Raw genomic sequence first — 17,893 nt, 5'->3', positions numbered from 1 at the left:
CCAGTGACTGGAATGGTACTGGCTGCAGGCCCATGACTGGTGGCTGGAATTGCATCTGTTGCAGAGTCGGCAGGACCGGTACTGGTTGCGGGGCCAGGACTTATGGCTGGAACTGCATTGGCTGCAGGGCTGGCATGGGCTGTGGAACTAGAGCTGCCATTACTGATATTGCACCCACCCCTGACCAGGGTAGAATGCCCATCCAGGTGGGATTTGGTCAGCCAGAGGCAGAATGAGGACTGGCTGCTGGGGTGGAGTTCTAGGACCCAGCGACCCCAGTTGTGGTCCTTGTAGCACCAGGCTAGGCTGATGTGCCATTCTTATGCCAATAAGGGGTGCCCCCTTGGTGGATCGGCCCCAACATATGAGGCTGTGGCACGATCAGCTTCATGCTAAGTAGAAGGAGGTAGACGCTCCAATCGGTGGTGGTGCTGCTGCCATGCCTGAAAAGGTGAATGTGGGTTGAGCCAGAGTCCACCTGGGCTGCCCAATCCCTGGGGGCTGAGCAGCACTGCCCATGTTGAGTTGACTGAACAGTTCTGGGAGGCCTGCCAATGACTAGTTGTGTGATGGCGCCGAGAAACCCCATTCTCAGGAGTGCCTGCAGTCTGCTTGTCCCGAGGTCCTCCATTTGAGGGCTTGGGTCTGCTCCACTCTGCTCAATCCCATCCTCTGGTTTAGCAGCATCGCCCCAGCCATTGCCTCCTGGGGTAGTGCGGCTCCTGTGGCTTCACCCTATAGAGCAAGGTCTGACTGCTTCGCTTGCTAGGGCAGAGGCTCTTTGGACTGGGCACCCAGCTGATGTTACGCTTCTGTGGCCATCTCTGCTTCCACCACAGCTTGGGAAGGGGAGTAGAACCAGCCCCTGTGGCTTCCTCTGAGGCCATTCCATCATCCCTGAGTCTTCATGCTGCTAGGTGTTCAGAGTTCAGGACCCCGGACAGTGCCCCAATGCTTTGGGGAGCGGGTTGGAGTTTTAAAGCAGAATTGGGTTAAATGAAAGTCCAAATCCCTGTCCAGCACCCACATGTCCATCACATGGCCCAATCAGGCACCATGCCAACTGGAGATGCCTCCTAGTCATACCCCTCCAGGTGCAGGGCAAGATGTCCTTGACTCTCTGAGAAAGGAATGTTATTATGACTATATATCTCCCATACCCCATATAATCCCCCCTCCCATTTCCAACAGCATTAAATGTGGCAGGCCTGAAAACCCAATGCAAAAGATTACTTCCAGGCCTGACAACTTACCTTATTGTAACTGGTTCCACTGTCAAATTAGGAACTCTTGCTGTTACAAAGGTGTTTTTGATTTTGTTGTTTATTTTAATAATCGGTTTGAATTTGCCTAGCTATAACATACAGTGGTACCTTGGTACTCAACTGCTTTGAAATTCATTGAATTTGGTACTCAACATATTTTGTCATTAAAATGTTGTCCCAGTACTCATTGTTTGTTTGGTATTCAATGCAGGAAGCTAGAATCTGTTGATGTCAGCTGCCTTATGGCTCACTATATTATTCCTTATGGGGGAAAATTGGTGCTCATTGTTTTTGGTACTCATCACATCTCCTGGAATCAATTAATGATGAGTTCTGAGGTACCACTATAAACCCATTACTTTTTGTTCTACTCTCTGGCATGAGAGAGAAGAGCTGCTTCCATCCCTGGCTCAGAAAATCATGCTTTCTAAAGGCTAAATAATGCTTGATTTTTTTCGGATGCTTTATGAAACAGTCCTTCAATATTGCCCTGTTCAACAAAGCAAAGATAAATGCATTTTTAAAAGTCCCTTGCCTTTTGCATTATTCATCCTTATCCCTTACTATTTCATTTCATTCACGATATCATAGCAGTGAGATCTCATTTGCTCCTGCCTCTTTTAAGTCCAGCTTTTACATCTGGCAGTTCTTGTTTTACATACTGCTGAAATCTAGTTTATAAAATCTTGAGCATTACCTTAGTAGCATATGGGACAAGTGCAAAACATTTACGTAAGTAGTTTTAACATTTTTTTAGTATGCTGTATATTGGGGACTAAGATATTAGATTTGTTTTTGCAAAACTTGATTTGGATTTGCAACTAGGGGATTAAGTTGATGGATGCATTATAGTAAAAATCCAGATGAGAAATGTCCCTTAGCGCTCCAGGATATTGGCACTGGTTAATGTTGAAAAGACTAAGCTTGCTAATTTTTATATAGAGCCCCACCACCACCAAAACAAAATCCAGAATAGTTAGGGAAGTTGAAACAAAATCATATGGGGGAAAAATTATATGAACAAAAAAGTAATAATTGCCAGAGAATAGTGATATTTTAAAAATCATCTAATTTACAGTGGCATTGTATAATAAATCAAGAGACATCAAATAATTTAAATAAATATTTATGGTTCAACTTTTATACTTTTTAGTGGCTTTAATTGGAACTTGATCAATTCTATACTTTGAATATTGAATACTTTTAAAGTCTAAGCAGTTCTACTGGGAATGGAGAATATGTGTTAAATTATTGGTTTCTTGTATAAACTGAATCAAAGTAAGATAATGCTGAAAGAAATAATCCACAGTGATTATAATTAAATTAATTTTAAAATTGGTTTTGAAATCTTGGTTACTTATTCAAGAAATTTGGCTGTATTCATTACTTTACAGAAAGTATTTGATATTATTGAAGCAATGCAATATGGATAAAATTCCCATACAGGGATATAACAAATTAAGGATCTGGTGGTTTTTTTTTACTATGTTAAAATTTTAATTACCTGCTTACCAATGACTTTCAAATTGCTGCTAGTATTGTAGCTGATGCAGTCCAACAACATCTAGTTGCAAACAAGCTTTCCACCTGAATGGAGAGGAAGCTGCCCAAATAGCAGAATAACAAAAAATCCGTGACACGTCAAAACCACACTCGACTAAGCCGCGCCCGATTAAACTGCGTCGCTGACTTCATCAACAGGGCGACAACAGCCAGCCCGGAGAAAGAAGGGCGCTTTAAATAGCGCTTTGAAAGCAAGCCAATTCAACTTAAGGTAAGGGTTAGCTTTAGGGTTAGCTTTAGGGTTAGCTTTAGGGTTAGCTTTAGGGTTAGGTTAAGGGTTAGGGTTAGGTTTAGGGTTAGGTTAAGGGTTAGGGTTAGGGTTAGGGTTAGGGTTAGGGTTAGGTTAAGGGTTAGGATTAGGTTTAGGGTTAGGTTAAGGGTTAGGTTTAGGGTTAGGGTTAGGGTTAGGGTTAGGTTAAGGGTTAGGTTAAGGGTTAGGGTTAGGTTAAGGGTTAGGATTAGATTTAGGGTTAGGTTAAGGGTTAGGTTTAGGGTTAGGTTTAGGGTTAGGTTAAGGGTTAGGTTTAGGGGGGTTAGGTTTAGGTTTAGGGGTTAATTTTAGGTTTAGGGTTTACAGCGTGCTTCTGTCTCCGCGCTGTTGTCGCCCTGTTGATGACGTCAGCGACGCGGTTTAGTCGGGCGCGGTTTAGTCGAGCGCGGTTTTTTGGTGGAACCCAAAAAAATCAACCCTTAATTACATAATAGTATGATTTTGTAAAACTACAAAAGAAAGAATACCAACTTCAATGTAGCTTGGATTAATTACAAGAAGACATTCAACTACCTCACACATGATTGGATAAACATGTACCTAGAAATAATAGGAGACATCAGAAGCTTTATGAACAGATCGATGGCACAATGGAAGACATGGTTGTGGATCATTCGTGACAGACTGGTAGAGGTTAATATCAAGAAAGGAATTTTTCAAGGAGACTCACTATCATCACTACTGTTTGTCATTGTAACTTATTTCTCTATCAACAATACTGAATAATTCAGGCAATGGCTATCAAACATCAAAAACATCTCCTAGGCTATTCCACCTCCTTTACATGCATGATCTCAAACTGTATTAAAAAAAACCCTATGAAATAGAATTATTGCTCAACTGTCCATATATTCAGCCACAATATAGCACTGGAGGGGCTAATTCTGGCTGCACAAGACCAAACCTAAAGAACTAATGCATAGAAAGCCAGAATTGAGAAGGCAGCAACAGACAGCAAATAATACCTCTGCAAAGAAGCTGCAGAAACAGTGGACCATCCAGTTAGTTGCTGTAAGATCACATACAATGACTATAAACTACAGCATGACAAACTAACAGCAATGATGCCTTGGAATATGTGCAACACATACCATTTTCCTGCAAGTAAGAACTGGTGGGATTACAAAATAGATAAAGAACTAGAAAATGAAGAAGTTCCATGTGCCAAAAAGTGGTGCAAAAGGAACTAGTCAATTAAATCAAGCCTTGCTTTTGCCTCAATAGCTATTGGAGATAACACATTCCAGTGGCCAATGGGCCACTCCCTGAACCAAGGTACAAAATTGGTCCTGGAAAAAGGCATGACAAGAAATGTGGCTATGCACCAGATTAGAAAGGAATTTATACTAGGTAGGACCCAGGAGGAAGCAAACAACTATATGTTTCAAAAGGGTTATGGGTAATTATGAATTGTTCTATGCTGATGTTTATTAACGTTGTTTTACGATCACTGTATTTATATTACTGATATAAGTAACTGACTATCATGGTTGATAGAAGTATTTGAAATAAATGACATCAACTAAATCCATATACATTAAATTTAATCAAGTAGGCAGTGACACATCTTACAAGGAAGACAAAGAAAGAAAGAAAAAAGAAAGAAAGAAAAAAGAAAGAAAGAAAGAAAGAAAGAAAGAAAGAAAGAAAGAAAGAAAAAGGCAACAGCTGCAAAAAATTAATGATAAGCTTCTAGACAAGACTCAAAAAAGTTGGATTATGCCCAAGATAGGCCAGTGCAAAGAAAATAAAGGACATGTATGGACCAGTAAGTGGATTTACATGATGCCTATTCATGTTATCAAAGAAGAAGAGACTAGAAGTAAAAGAAGGATATACCATAGTCTTAAGGATATTCTGATGCCATGACCTGGACAAGGATAATTTTATATAAAAATGCAAATTGATATTAAATTCTCTAATAACTTACACACATTTTTGAACATCTACTAGGAAATTGGTGGCAAAGCAAGAATCTACTTTCTTGGGAAAATTTCCCTGTCAAGAAATAAGTGCAGACGCCTTCCTTTATTATTAGGGATGCCCAGACAAAAGTGCTTGGAATTTTTGCTCCTGATAATTTCTCCAATTTTGTCTCAGCTGGGCCATCACTATACGAAACAGAACAAAATAGAAACCCTGACACAAGATTTCTGTTAACATCAGGTATGTATAAGGTGTCAGGATTCCAAGTAACACCCAACCAAGTAAAACTCCGAGGCAAGCATTTCCTCAGTTCCATTTTATTAGAGATGTCATATTGGCACATGTGGGAAAACCGAACCTGAAGTTGCCCTTCTGTGATGGCTGCAGCATTTTCTATCTGGCAGGGGCTGCCGGGCAAAGTAATTCTTTGCAAAATTAGTGCCTTTTCTTCTTCACATTGTGCAATTTTCCAGGTTATAAACACTGCCAAAACATCTGAGACTTTTTAGGTTTCAAACAAATTCAATGGAGTTTTTCAAATCAAAGCTTTCTCTTTCCTTCAAAGGAACACCTGTATAAAGAAAACGTTTTCCACTGATCTTTTCAGTGAACATAGGCTATAGCTTTGTAATATCAGATATTGCCAAGCCTCTAGCCACTAAATGGCAGTGTTACCTCTTTTCCATCTGTTTTTGCCTCTCTCTGTAAACTCCAAGCTCCGGAAGAGGAAAAATATGTTTAAAAACTACGCTCCGACCAAGCCTTACGAGAGAAGAAACTTTTAATCCACAAATACAAAAAAATGGAAAAAGTATAGAGGAAGAAGAAAGGTAGAAAAGATAACACAATAGTTTTAAACCAGGGTTAATTCGCCACTTATTTTCATCTGTCTTCAATTTTATTTTAAACTTCAAGTCTTTTGGGTTTTCCTTTCCTCTAATAATAAAAAATTTTCTCACCATTTTGACACACTGTCTCTCCTGCTTCTGTTTCAGGGGCTTGTCCCAACCTTCTGCAGCCATTTTGGCTGCTTCTCTTGTAGCTGGCAAAAAGAGCCTTATTCTGGATCAATCAGGGACTTTGCGATGTCCCTGAGATCAGCAGGACATGCTCTTCTTTATCACTGTTCCTTCAGAACAGTTTAGGTCCAAAAGGACCGTCCAGGAACAGAGATATCGACAGCAATCCTGAAGCCCCAAGATTGCATGTCATGTCGTTAAGACGTCAAGCCCTGCCTCTGAAACATAAAGTTTTCTTTACACACAAAGTGTTTACAGATTTTTACAAAAGAATGCTGTTGGGCCAATACACTGAGGACTTTTTCCAAGAATCTTTCAAATATCAAGATATATATATTTAGCTAAGTCTAGAAAAACAAACAAAAATCAATACGTTTAATTTATCTCAGCCTTAATGAAAAATTAAATACACAAAAGTTTACATTTAGAGAAAGAAACTGAACTCTGTGTGTGTGTGTGTGTGTGTGTTTCATTTGTGCTGATAAATAATTTGGGCATACCATATAAATATATATAAATAAAATGTCCATCTGGGTTCAGTTCCAATTGGGGAGAAAAACACTGGAAATATGGAGGCTGATTGGAAAGATAGTTTTATTGATGAACAGGACCTCATGGGGTTTGGGTCCTGGGCAGCTGAACACATGGAGGAGAGAGAGAGACAGGTATTTATGCACTCTCTTGGACCTTGCTCTTGAGCTTCTGTTCCTGTGCAAGAAATGTATTCTATTGGTCAGCTTCCCATGTGGAGTCATGTTTGTCTGAGTCAATTTTGGTGGAACCTTGGGCTGATGCGTGACCCAACAAATGCGCGGCCGACAAATGCGTGCCGACAAAACCGCACCCACCAAAAGCGCACCATCCACAAACAACATAGTGGGATGCAAAAGCAACGTTTTAGGGTTAGGGTTAGGGTTAGGGTTAGGGTTAGGGATGTTGTTTTCGCGTCCCACTATGTTTGTGGATGGCACGCTTTTTGTGGGCACGGTTTTGTTGACGCGCATTTGTCGGGCACGCATTTGTCGGTGAACCGGGCTGATGCAATGTCCCCTGGTGATTTTGCAATGCAGTGAGCCCTGCTGTTAGATGTGTAGAGGGCTAATTCTATTATGTCCTGAGGGGGTCATGTCTTAATCCCATCACCCTGGAGCTGGAGCACTTTTGTCTTGTAGATAGGCTGGCCCAGTCTTAATGTGCACCAAATATCTGCTGAGGACAGAGAGCTGCTTTAAAAACATATTTTTTTTCTTTTCTCATCCTTTTCTCATCCAGAAAAATATAATATTCTGCTTTTTTAATATTTCCTAGAATATTTCATTCTTCTAGGAGAGGTGTGGGTGCTAACTTTCTACACATAACATCCCCATTGTCCATTATATCTAGTATATAAACAGATGTAGGCCTTTCTGCTGTTTAGTTATAGATTCTTGTTCTCATATTGACTAGCACAGGGGTCCCAAACCCCCGGGCCGTGGCCTATTTGGAACTGGGCTGCAGAAGCAATGGGCAAGTGTACACAGGTCCATTTGCACAAGCAGTGGGCAAACACATGTGCAAAGGCTCCATTTGTGTGAACAGTGGGTGCACGTGCCTCCCACTTGTGGAAATGGAGCTGCATGACAAACACACTCGCCCCAACAGAACCATTCCCTCCCCTGCCAGTAGTCACAAATTCAAAAAGGTTGGAGATCAAAGGAAGTTAAACTCATTCTGTATTTTTATATGCGATATAATTTTGTTTGTATGATCTTTTATTCCTTAGCTGTGTGCAATTAAGATACATCAAGAACTTACAAAATGCTTCTCCCTGTTAAATTTTAATCTTTCATATATACTCTATAATATGGTTATTCAAGTTAAAGTGAAAAAGTGAATTTTTGGCCATTTGAGAAGTAGTAGATTACAGAGAATATTTTCTCATTGCAGAAATGAAAGCATTTCCTTGATTTCCTTATGGTTCCACACCAATCCAGGAATAATCGTGGGAGGCAGTTGGAGATTTCCACAGTACAGCGTGGTGCGTTCTCAGAAGCCCTATCTCAGTGGCCTCTGATTTAGAGGATGAATACTGCCTTGCCTTTTGAATTTCAACTAGCAATAGACTATCACAACTGTTCACACTTCTTTGAACATACACTGTATGTCAGTGTTCCAAATATCATCCAAAATTAAATTAGAGTCCAAGGCAGAACTTTCCTCAAACTTCCAATTTATTAAGAGAGACATGTTGGCACATCTGTGGAAACCCGAATCTGAAAGCTTCCAGGGTTTCCCACCCAGTTGAAAGTTCATGATCTTGCCCCCACACCCACAAGTCCATCACATGGTTCAATCTTCCACTGCCACGCTGGCAATTCCACCCATCCACTTCCGATCAGGTGCAGAGGGGCAGAGAGAAAGAATGACCTTGGGCTTCTAGAAAGGAATGTTTTATTTTGACAACAACATTCTACTCCTTACTATTCCCCCTCCCAATTCCCCAGTAATGAAACAGCAGAGTAAAATAAGAGAGAGTGTAGCAGGCCAAAGAGCCTAAAAAAAATGACTGGAGGCCTGACACTGTATTTATATGTATATATGATCCTGAAGGGTTTATGGTTATTAGTTGGCTCCAATCTGAGGATTTAAGAAGAGCCCAGAGATTAGATTTACTCAGAGAGGTACAATCTGGCTGAAGGTTAAATTCACTCTATCCAATCAGCTGGATTGTGGGAATAGAACATGAAACATATAAATATGTTATATCTACAACTGAATGGTGCCATTGCTCCACTGGTAAACTAAAAAATGGACTCTTTATTTTAAAAAAAAATCATTCAAGGATAAGCTTTTAAAAATTAATACATAGAAAACACTAATATAAACAATGTAATCAAGGAAAGCTTCTCTTTTAAATTGGAAGAGAGATAATTTAAAATCACACTCATCGACCCCTTCTTCCAAGGATTCCCCAGTAAAAGTGAATTACAATACTAGCCAGGCTGTACCACATATACACTAATCTGCCTGGTTCAGGAGTCCCTAGTTCTTACATAAAGGAACTTTGCTTCAGCACAGCTCTAGGAAAACAAAAAGTATGAAGCATTGTTGGCCCAAGCTCTAGAACCTAGTAAACCTTGTGCCAATCCTAAAACAAAATAGATAGATGGCCGTATAGCTGTACAGTATTTCCTGTGGAGAAGGTTTTGTGGTTAATGAAAAAAATGAAACTGATCTCTGGATTAAAAAAAGGAACTAACTGGAAAAAAGAGAAAAGGCAAGGATGAGTGAAAGAGACAAAGAGAGCTAGGTACCATTTCCCTCCAAAAAAATAAGACCCATCCTGAAAACAAGCCCCACCCTGATTTTTTGGGGTGGGTCAAAATAAGCCTGGAGGATGGGCATGGTGAGCACAAGAGCTGGCCCCTTGGCGCAGTGCAAATACAGATAGGTCCGAGTATGGAGGTAGAGGCGTGGGGAGACAACAGATGATCTGGACATGCTGAGTGGCTGCCTGACTCACAGGCTCGCAGGAGGCTTCTTTGGCGGCACTGGCAGCAGGCGGAGGCAGAGGCATGGGGGATGTGGGAGGCAGGTGATCCTGATGCCCCTCGCAGGTGCTTGCTTGGCATGGTCACAGGCAAGCCAAGAGATGGTGGGACAGAGTCGGTGGTACTTTGGGATCACCTCTGTCTCTGCCTAGCTCTGCTGTGCACTTTTCACCCAGAGAGAGATGAATAAATATCTCTGTGACAATAGAAAATGTATTAAGCAAATGAGCAGGAGATAAAATCTATTTATTTATTTATTTATTTATTTATTTATTTATTTATTTATTATTTATTTATTATTTATTTATTTATTTATTTATTTATTTATTTATTTATTTATTTATAGGGTTTGTATGCCGCCCACTCTCGAGAGACTCAGGGCGGCTTACAGATAAAAAAGGAAGGGGAAACTTTAATTTTCTGAAAAGAAAATTTAAAAAACAGCATTAAAATTCCACAACATTCATAGCTTAGAATGGGGCTGGATAAATCAGCCCCAGGCCTGCCGGAACAGCCAGGTCTTGGTCGCTTTGTGGAAGGCCGGAAGGGTAGTAAGGGTCCGGATCTCCACGGGAAGATCGTTCCATAGGGCCGGAGCAGCTACAGAGAAGGCCCTCCCCCGGGGAGTTGCCAGCCGACATTGACCGGCAGATGGAATCCGGAGGAGGCCTAGTCTGTGAGATCTTATGGGTCTCTGGGAGGTAAATGGCAGGAGGCGGTCTCTCAGGTAGCCAGGTCCTATACCATGTAGGGCTTTAAAAGTAACGACTAGCACCTTGAAGCGTGTCCGGAGACCAATGGGAAGCCAATGCAGCTCGCGGAGGATAGGTGTTACGTGGGTGTACCTAGGTACAACCACTATTGCTCGTGCGGCTGCATTCTGGACTAACTGAAGTCTTCGAACACTCTTTAAGGGCAGCCCCACGTAGAGCGCGTTACAGTAATCTGAAAACATCCTTTCAACTATCTTTATCTTTATGTTTCTGAAACAATTTAAAAATATTCTTAAAACAATTTCAATTAAACCACAATTTATTAATTATTCAATTGGGGAAATGAAAGTAATTGTTAAAATTAACAATTTTATTAGCAAAGTAATGTATGGAAAAATATTAAATATTCAAAATTCATTTCCTCTGAATATGTTCCAAATTTGGAAAAAATGGTACTCTTAACTCCTTGAACCTTTTATATTTCATCATGGCTTTTATGTTCATAAAAGTAAACAATATGTAAGTAGTACAATGAAAGGACTTTAATATTTAGAATATTTAAAAGAAAGGATCGTTCCTAAGGTGGATTACAATTACAAATACATTTTGGAAATTTGTTAAAATTTGTCCACTACCCAGTTCCAGTTTCCTATATAACGTAAGTAAATATGATTTTGTGCATGTGCATGTATGTTATTTATATACATCTATATTGTGGATAGCTATATGTGGCACACATTTAAGCTACTGGTTAAATTGATTCTATAGAGGAGCATCTTAACAATCCTACCAGTTTGAACCAGTTCGGCCAGTAGTGGTTTGGCGGCCTGGGTCGCTGGAACTGGCAGTGACCCAGGCCTGCCATGCCCCCGAATCGGTTCTCTGGGCAGCGCCGTAGGCATCGCCATTTTGTTTTTCAGTTGTGCGTATACACAGAACAATTTTAATCACATTGTTCATGCACATGCAGTGCACATGAAGCATGTGTGTGCAAAGCGCACACAAACGAACCAGCAATAGTGCCTGCTGGAACCCACCCCTGATCTTAACCATAACTAAAAATTATACTTATTCACACATTCCAAATCCATACTGGAAAGCTAATTTTTAGTTAATTCCATATCCTACCTGTGGCTGCAAAGCCGAGCTGGAACAGCCAAACCGCAAGGCTGTCTCAGCCACAGTATCATCTCCTTTCTCTTCCTTGATCCCCCTTCTCTTCCTTGAATTACAGAATAACAGAGTTGGAAGGGACCTTGGAGGTCTTCTTGTCCCACTATCTGCTGAAGTGGGAGACCTTTTACTCTTCCAGACAAGTAGTTGTCTGATCTTTTCTTAAAAGCTTCCACTAATGAAGTACCCACAACTTCTGAAGGCAAGCTGTCTGACTGATTAAGTGTTCTCATTGATAGGAAATTTCTCCTTAGTTCTAGATTGCTTCTCTCCATGATTACTTTCCATCCATTGCTTCTTGTCTTGCCTATTTCAGAGCTCTAGTCACAAGACTGGCCCAGGAGGTTGAAACCAGTGCCTCTCCAAAATAGCAGGCAGGCTGCCCAGGACAGACAATCTCCTCCCTCCTTCCGAACTAGAGCTGAGGAATATGTCCAGACATATCAAGCACAAGCATACAGAGGCCGACAGGAGGAGGGAGGGGCAGTGCTGATCAAACCGCCCCAGTTCAGGGAAAAGTTTAATGGGGACTCAGACCAGTTAGCCCTATTTCTTGACTCAGCTGAGATCCACCTAGAATGCCTCTACTAGACACCTCTATTCATTCCCCAGAGCCACAATGAATACTATCGCAGAGGGACTAGAGGGAGAAGCAAGGGAATGGCTAGCAGCCCTCCACAAGAGGAGAGCCCCCCAACTGTAGATGACTTCCTACGACTGCTAGAGGCCAGATTTGCGGAGGTGGAGGAGGACCTGTATGCAGAAGATGAGCTCAGCAACCTAAAGCGGAGTATGGATCAGAAAAGGAGATGAGTGGAAAACAACGTTCAACTGCCTCCTAGGGAGCTTCCAATTCAAAGTGATGCTTTTCAGACTGCAGGGAGCCCCATTATGCAGTTAATAAATGAGGTGCTGCATGAGCACCTCTACAAAGGGGTTCTTGTTTACCTGGTGACATCCTCATCTACACAGAGACCCTGAACGACCACATACCCCTGATCCAACAGGTACTGGAAAAACTTCTGGCAGCCAACCTGTATATCAAGCTATCAAAATGTGAATTCTACCATGTACAGCTAGACTACCTGGGTTACCGAGTGTCAAATGAGGGAATAGAGATAGACCCAGACAAAGTACAGGCTGTCCTAGACTGGCAACCCCCTAGCACTCACACACAGCTACAAAGCTTCCTAGGGTTTGCAAACTTCTATAGGCAATTCATCCCCTCCTTCATGAAGATTGCCAAACCCATGACAGACCTCCTAAAGACAGGGAGCCCAGGAACAAAACCTCACCCGGGACAACCTCTACAGTCAAGCCGAGGTGGCGCAGTGGTTAGGGTGCAGTACTGCAGGCCACTTCAGCTGACTGTTACCTGCAGTTCAGCGGTTCAAATCTCACCAGCTCAAGGTTGACTCAGCCTTCCATCCTTCCGAGGTGGGTGAAATGAGGACCCAAACTGTGGGGGCAATATGTTGACTCTGTAAACCGCTTAGAGAGGGCTGAAAGCCCTATGAAGCGGTATATAAGTCTAACTGCTATTGCTATTGCTACAGTTGGACCTAACCTGCCAAAAGGCATTCAAAATACTAAAAGAAATGTTTGCAAAGGAACTGGTGCTGAAGCATCCTGAGCCCGAGAAACCCTTGGTGATCCAAGCAGATGCTAACAACATGGCAGTGGGAGCAGTGCTACTCCAAAGAAACAAGCCAAGGAAACTTGCAGCCCTACGCCTCCCAGAAGCTCACAGACACAGAGACAATGGGCCTTTCGTGCTGAGAAAAAGAGGCTTTCGTGCTGAGATGGGCACTGCTAACCTGAGATACGTGTTGGAAGAGAACAATTAAGGGTAATCTAATCTAAGATGTGGAAAAATGGAGAGGGAACATGATATATATCTACAATGGGAAATTACTGAGAATTAAAGACAGAATCACTAACTGGCGGCATGTAAGGATGTATAATTATATAAAGATAATGATGAGAATAGCTGGGAATTGTAACCAGGTCTACATCTCGGCCAAAATTAGGCTGGGCGGGGGGAGGGCAGTTTAAAAGTACAATGACTATATATGTATACTTTTTTGTTCTATTTTTTTTAAAAGGAGGAGAATGCATGTTAAAAATAAATATGTATATTGAAAAGAAATTATAAATACCATCAACATAAAATGGAGCTTGCTCAGAAATAAATGAGATGAAGAGTGGAAAATAGAGGAGAGAGGTAAGGGAAGAAGATAGGAATAGGAGAGAGGGCAAGGGGGGAAGAGGAGGAGAGAAATGAGGAGTGGAAAGTGGGGAGAGGAGAAGGAGAGAGGAAGGGAAAGTAGAGTAGGGAAGGATACCAGAAGGAAGAAAGGAGGTAGGGAGAGGGAGGAGAAAGGGAGAAGAAAGTGATGGATAAGGTATAAATATGGTGTATGGAGAGCAGAAGAGCCAATAATTGTTTTTGGGAGTTGTTGGTAAGATAAATTGATGTAAACATTTAATAATACAATATGATGTTGGTTATGTAATAGTACACATGTGATTATATGTTATGAAAATGAAAAATAAAAAACTTTATAACAAAAAACTTTTTAATTTCTCTGCTATTATTGAAATGTATATTTTGTAATCAGCATTCAATAAAGATATAGGTCTATCATTTTTTTAATCTGCATTAAATCTAAATTTTGTTAAAAGGGTAATATTTGCTACCATCCACAAATTTGGTATCTTCACTTCTTTTTCTTTTTTCTTTTTCTTTTTTTATACTTTATTGAAAAGACAGTGCCATGCCAGGGTAACAACTACAAAGAAAGCAAAGCCAAAGAAAAATCAATAGCAAATCTTAACATACTTAACAAGCTAATAACTATAACAATAATATACTTACAGTAATTATAATAATACAACCAAAGGAAAAAGAAAAAAGAAAATGAGCTTTAACTAAATTTCTATTAACCTATTTAAAATGTTCCCATATTATATCCATAATTCTATAGCAACTTTATTTTCCATACTAACAGTTATTGACATTCGTCAACTTCCCTCCCATTTCTACCTCTTGTCTCTATCCATTCTTAAAATTTATTCCTATCATGTTTCAAGTCTTCTTAACTTTAATTTTTAAGGTTAATCTATCCATTTCAATCCCAAATTTTCCTAATTGTATCACCATCCGGTGGGGTGGTAACATTTTTCCAATATTTAGCATATATAATTCTTGCTGCCATCAATATATGTAACACTAAGTATATGGTTATTTTGTCATAACTTTCCGATAGTATACCTAAAAGGCATGTTTCTGGTTTGAACTCAATATGTTGCACAGTTATCATTTCTAACCAATTATGAATTTTCTCCCAGTAATTCCTTGCTTTCTTACTCGTCCACCACATGTGGTAGTATGTTCCTGGAATCTGGTTACATTTCCAACATTGGGCGGAGGAGCTCATTTTGACCAGTCTTGCAGGTGGCAAATTCCACCTATAAAATATTTTGTAGAGGTTTTCTTTATAGGCTGTGGCTATTGTCAGCTTGTAGTTTCTCTCCCAAATTTTTAATCATTTTTCTAGTTCTGTATTGTATCCAAAATACTTTGCCCATGAAATCATTGTTTCTTTAATTATCTCTTCCTCCATTTTATAGTTCAGTAAATAATTATATATTTTTAATCGATTTTTCATCCATCCCCATTAACATTTTATCCAATGCTGTTTGTTCTTTATTTATACCCCATAATTTAACATCTTTTTCATGCCTTGATTGGATCTGAAAATACAGCCACCAAGATAAATCTATCCCCTGACTCTGCAATTGTTGTCTGGATTTAAGATCACCTCTTTCATCTAAAATATCCTTGTAACATACAATTTTTCCCCAATTTATAAGATTTGGATATATTATTACCTCCATTGGAGAAAGCCAGACTGGTACTTCCCTATAATGTTATAGTTTAATTTTTTCCCAAATGTTAAGCAACACACTCCTCACATAATGCCTTTGGAAATATTTGTGTGCCATATTTCTGCCATACCAGAGGAAGGCATGCCAGCCTAATTACAGCCTATTGTTCTAGTAACAATAGTCTTCTGTTATTTAAATTTACCCAATCTTTTAGCCCGGTGAAAGCAGCGGCCTGATAGCATAATTTCCAGCCTGGGAGTCCATAACCATCGTTATTCCGATAGTCCTGTAGTAATTTCAATTTTATTCTCGATTTTTACCTTGCCAAATATACCGTACTTCAAAGTCATTTTATTTTCTTCATCAAAAAATTTCTTTTCTAATTTTACTGGTATGGTTTGGATTTTAAAAAGTAGTTATGGTAATACGTTCATTTTCACAACTGCAATTCTCTCTATCATCGATAACTGTACATTCTTCCACCTTTCCAAATCTATTTTAATTTGTTGTATCAGCTTTGTATAATTGTCCTTTTTGATTGTCCCATACCTTGCTGTTAAGAAAATACCAAGGTATTTAACCTTTTGTTCTATTTGTAAGCCAATTTTTTGTCAATTCCTATTTCAGTTTGTTGGTGAGATTTTTGACTAATACCTTGGTTTTATCTTTGTTTATTTTCATCCCTGCCACTTCTCCATATTCCTCAATTTTCTTTATCAATTTATGGCCAGTTTCTATGGGTATCTTCACTTCTAACAATACTTCATTATAGACTTCCAACATTGATGGGTTTAAAGTATCTTGTAAACATTTATAAAGTTTTGCTATCTGGCCCTGGTGTTTTGTTATTCTTTTGCCTCTTGATCGCTTATGTTAATTCCATCATTGCATCATATTCATTCATTTAAAATGGCTTTCACTGTTTCAGATACTTTACGTAGTTCAGCTTTTTCCAAATGTTGTTTTATTCTCTCTTCTGGAAATTTCTCCTGATCATACAGCTTTTCATAATAATCTTGAATTATTATTTTTATCATCATTTTGATAGTGGAAATGTCCCTTCCTTATCTACCAATCGATGTATCAGTTTCTCCTCTTTCTCTTTTTTTCAGTTTATATACCAACCATCTTCCTGGTTTGTTCACATTTTCAAATAAATTCTGTTTAGCACTTTTAATTTTTTGTGCCAATTCTTCTTTATTGAGTAGATTTAGTTTATGTTTTAATAAATCCATTTGATTCTTTTTTTGTTCTTTCTGTAATTCTAATCTTTTGTGTTCTTCTTCTAATATCTTTTGGTTTTGTTTCTTCTTATTATTTTTCTTTCCCATATAAATTATAGCTAGTCCCTGGATATACGCCTTACCAGTACCCCATAAATTTTGCAATGAAATCTCTTCTTTCCTATTCTCTTTTTTTTTTAAGTCCAATTCTTTTTTTATAATTTGTATGAATTCCTTATCCTTTAATATTGATTGATTCAACATCCAACTCTATTTTCTTTTGTCCTTTCCACTTAACTTTTACTGGGTTGTGGTCTGCCCGAATGTTTGTTTCAATTTCTATTTTTTGCACATTTGATTTTAACTCGAGTGACATCCATATCTTATCTATTCATGACCAAGACATATGCCTATTTGAGTAAAAAGAAAATTGATTTTTCTTAGGGTGAATTTCTCTTCATACATCTTGAATAACTATTTCTTCCATCATTTTTTTAAAAAATGGAAGTGTTTTTCTAGGTTTTTTGCCTGCTTTACTATTTTTATAATCTAGTTCTGCATCTACAATTGCATTAAAGTCCCCTATTACACAGATATTTTCATACTTGAATTCTGTAATTTTCTTGTGAAGTTTCTCATAAAAATCTTATTGTTTGTTGTTTGGTGCATATATTGTTATCAACAGAATCTGTTTATAGTTCAGTTACCTTCACCATCAAAATTCTTCCATCTTCATCTGCAAATATTTCCTAGCAATTATTGTTTATTATATAAGACTATACCCCTTTTCTTTTGCTGTGCTAATGAAAAATATAATTTCCCAATTTTAGGATAATCCAATAATTTGTTATGTTGTTTTTTAATGTGGACCTCTTGAAGACAAATTAAATCTAGCTTTAGTTTTCCTAATTTATTAAAAATCATTTTCCTTTTCATAAGGAGAGTTCAGTCCATTTATATTAACTGATAGCAATTTTATTTCTTCTTCCATAGCTATAGGGAGGTCTTGTTGTTCTAGTTGCTCTAACTTCGCTTTGGTCTTTTATCCCTGCACCTTCTTCTTCTGTTCTTTCCTCTAGCTCAGATGTTGGCAACGTCCGGCCTGAGAGCTGCATGCAGCTCTTTGACCCCTCTCCTGCAGCTCCCTGCTGACCCAGTTGCACGATCTGCTCTCTGCCCCAAGAAGGCATGAGCCTCTCTGCAGAGCCATGTGGCTGAAACTCCCCTAGCATTTTCTCTGCACTGCCCACAACTGGCTGCTTTTTGCAATCCTGCACTCTTTGCAGGCAGCTCAGCGCCAGCCACAGTCCCCTTTGTGT

Source organism: Thamnophis sirtalis, unplaced genomic scaffold (genome assembly GCF_051295495.1).
Source record: "Thamnophis sirtalis isolate CommonGarterSnake01/CBP01778 unplaced genomic scaffold, rThaSir2_p1.2 scaffold_8, whole genome shotgun sequence".
NCBI classification, from domain to species: Eukaryota; Metazoa; Chordata; class Lepidosauria; order Squamata; family Natricidae; genus Thamnophis; species Thamnophis sirtalis.
Note: the sequence above shows the minus strand (reverse complement) of the source record.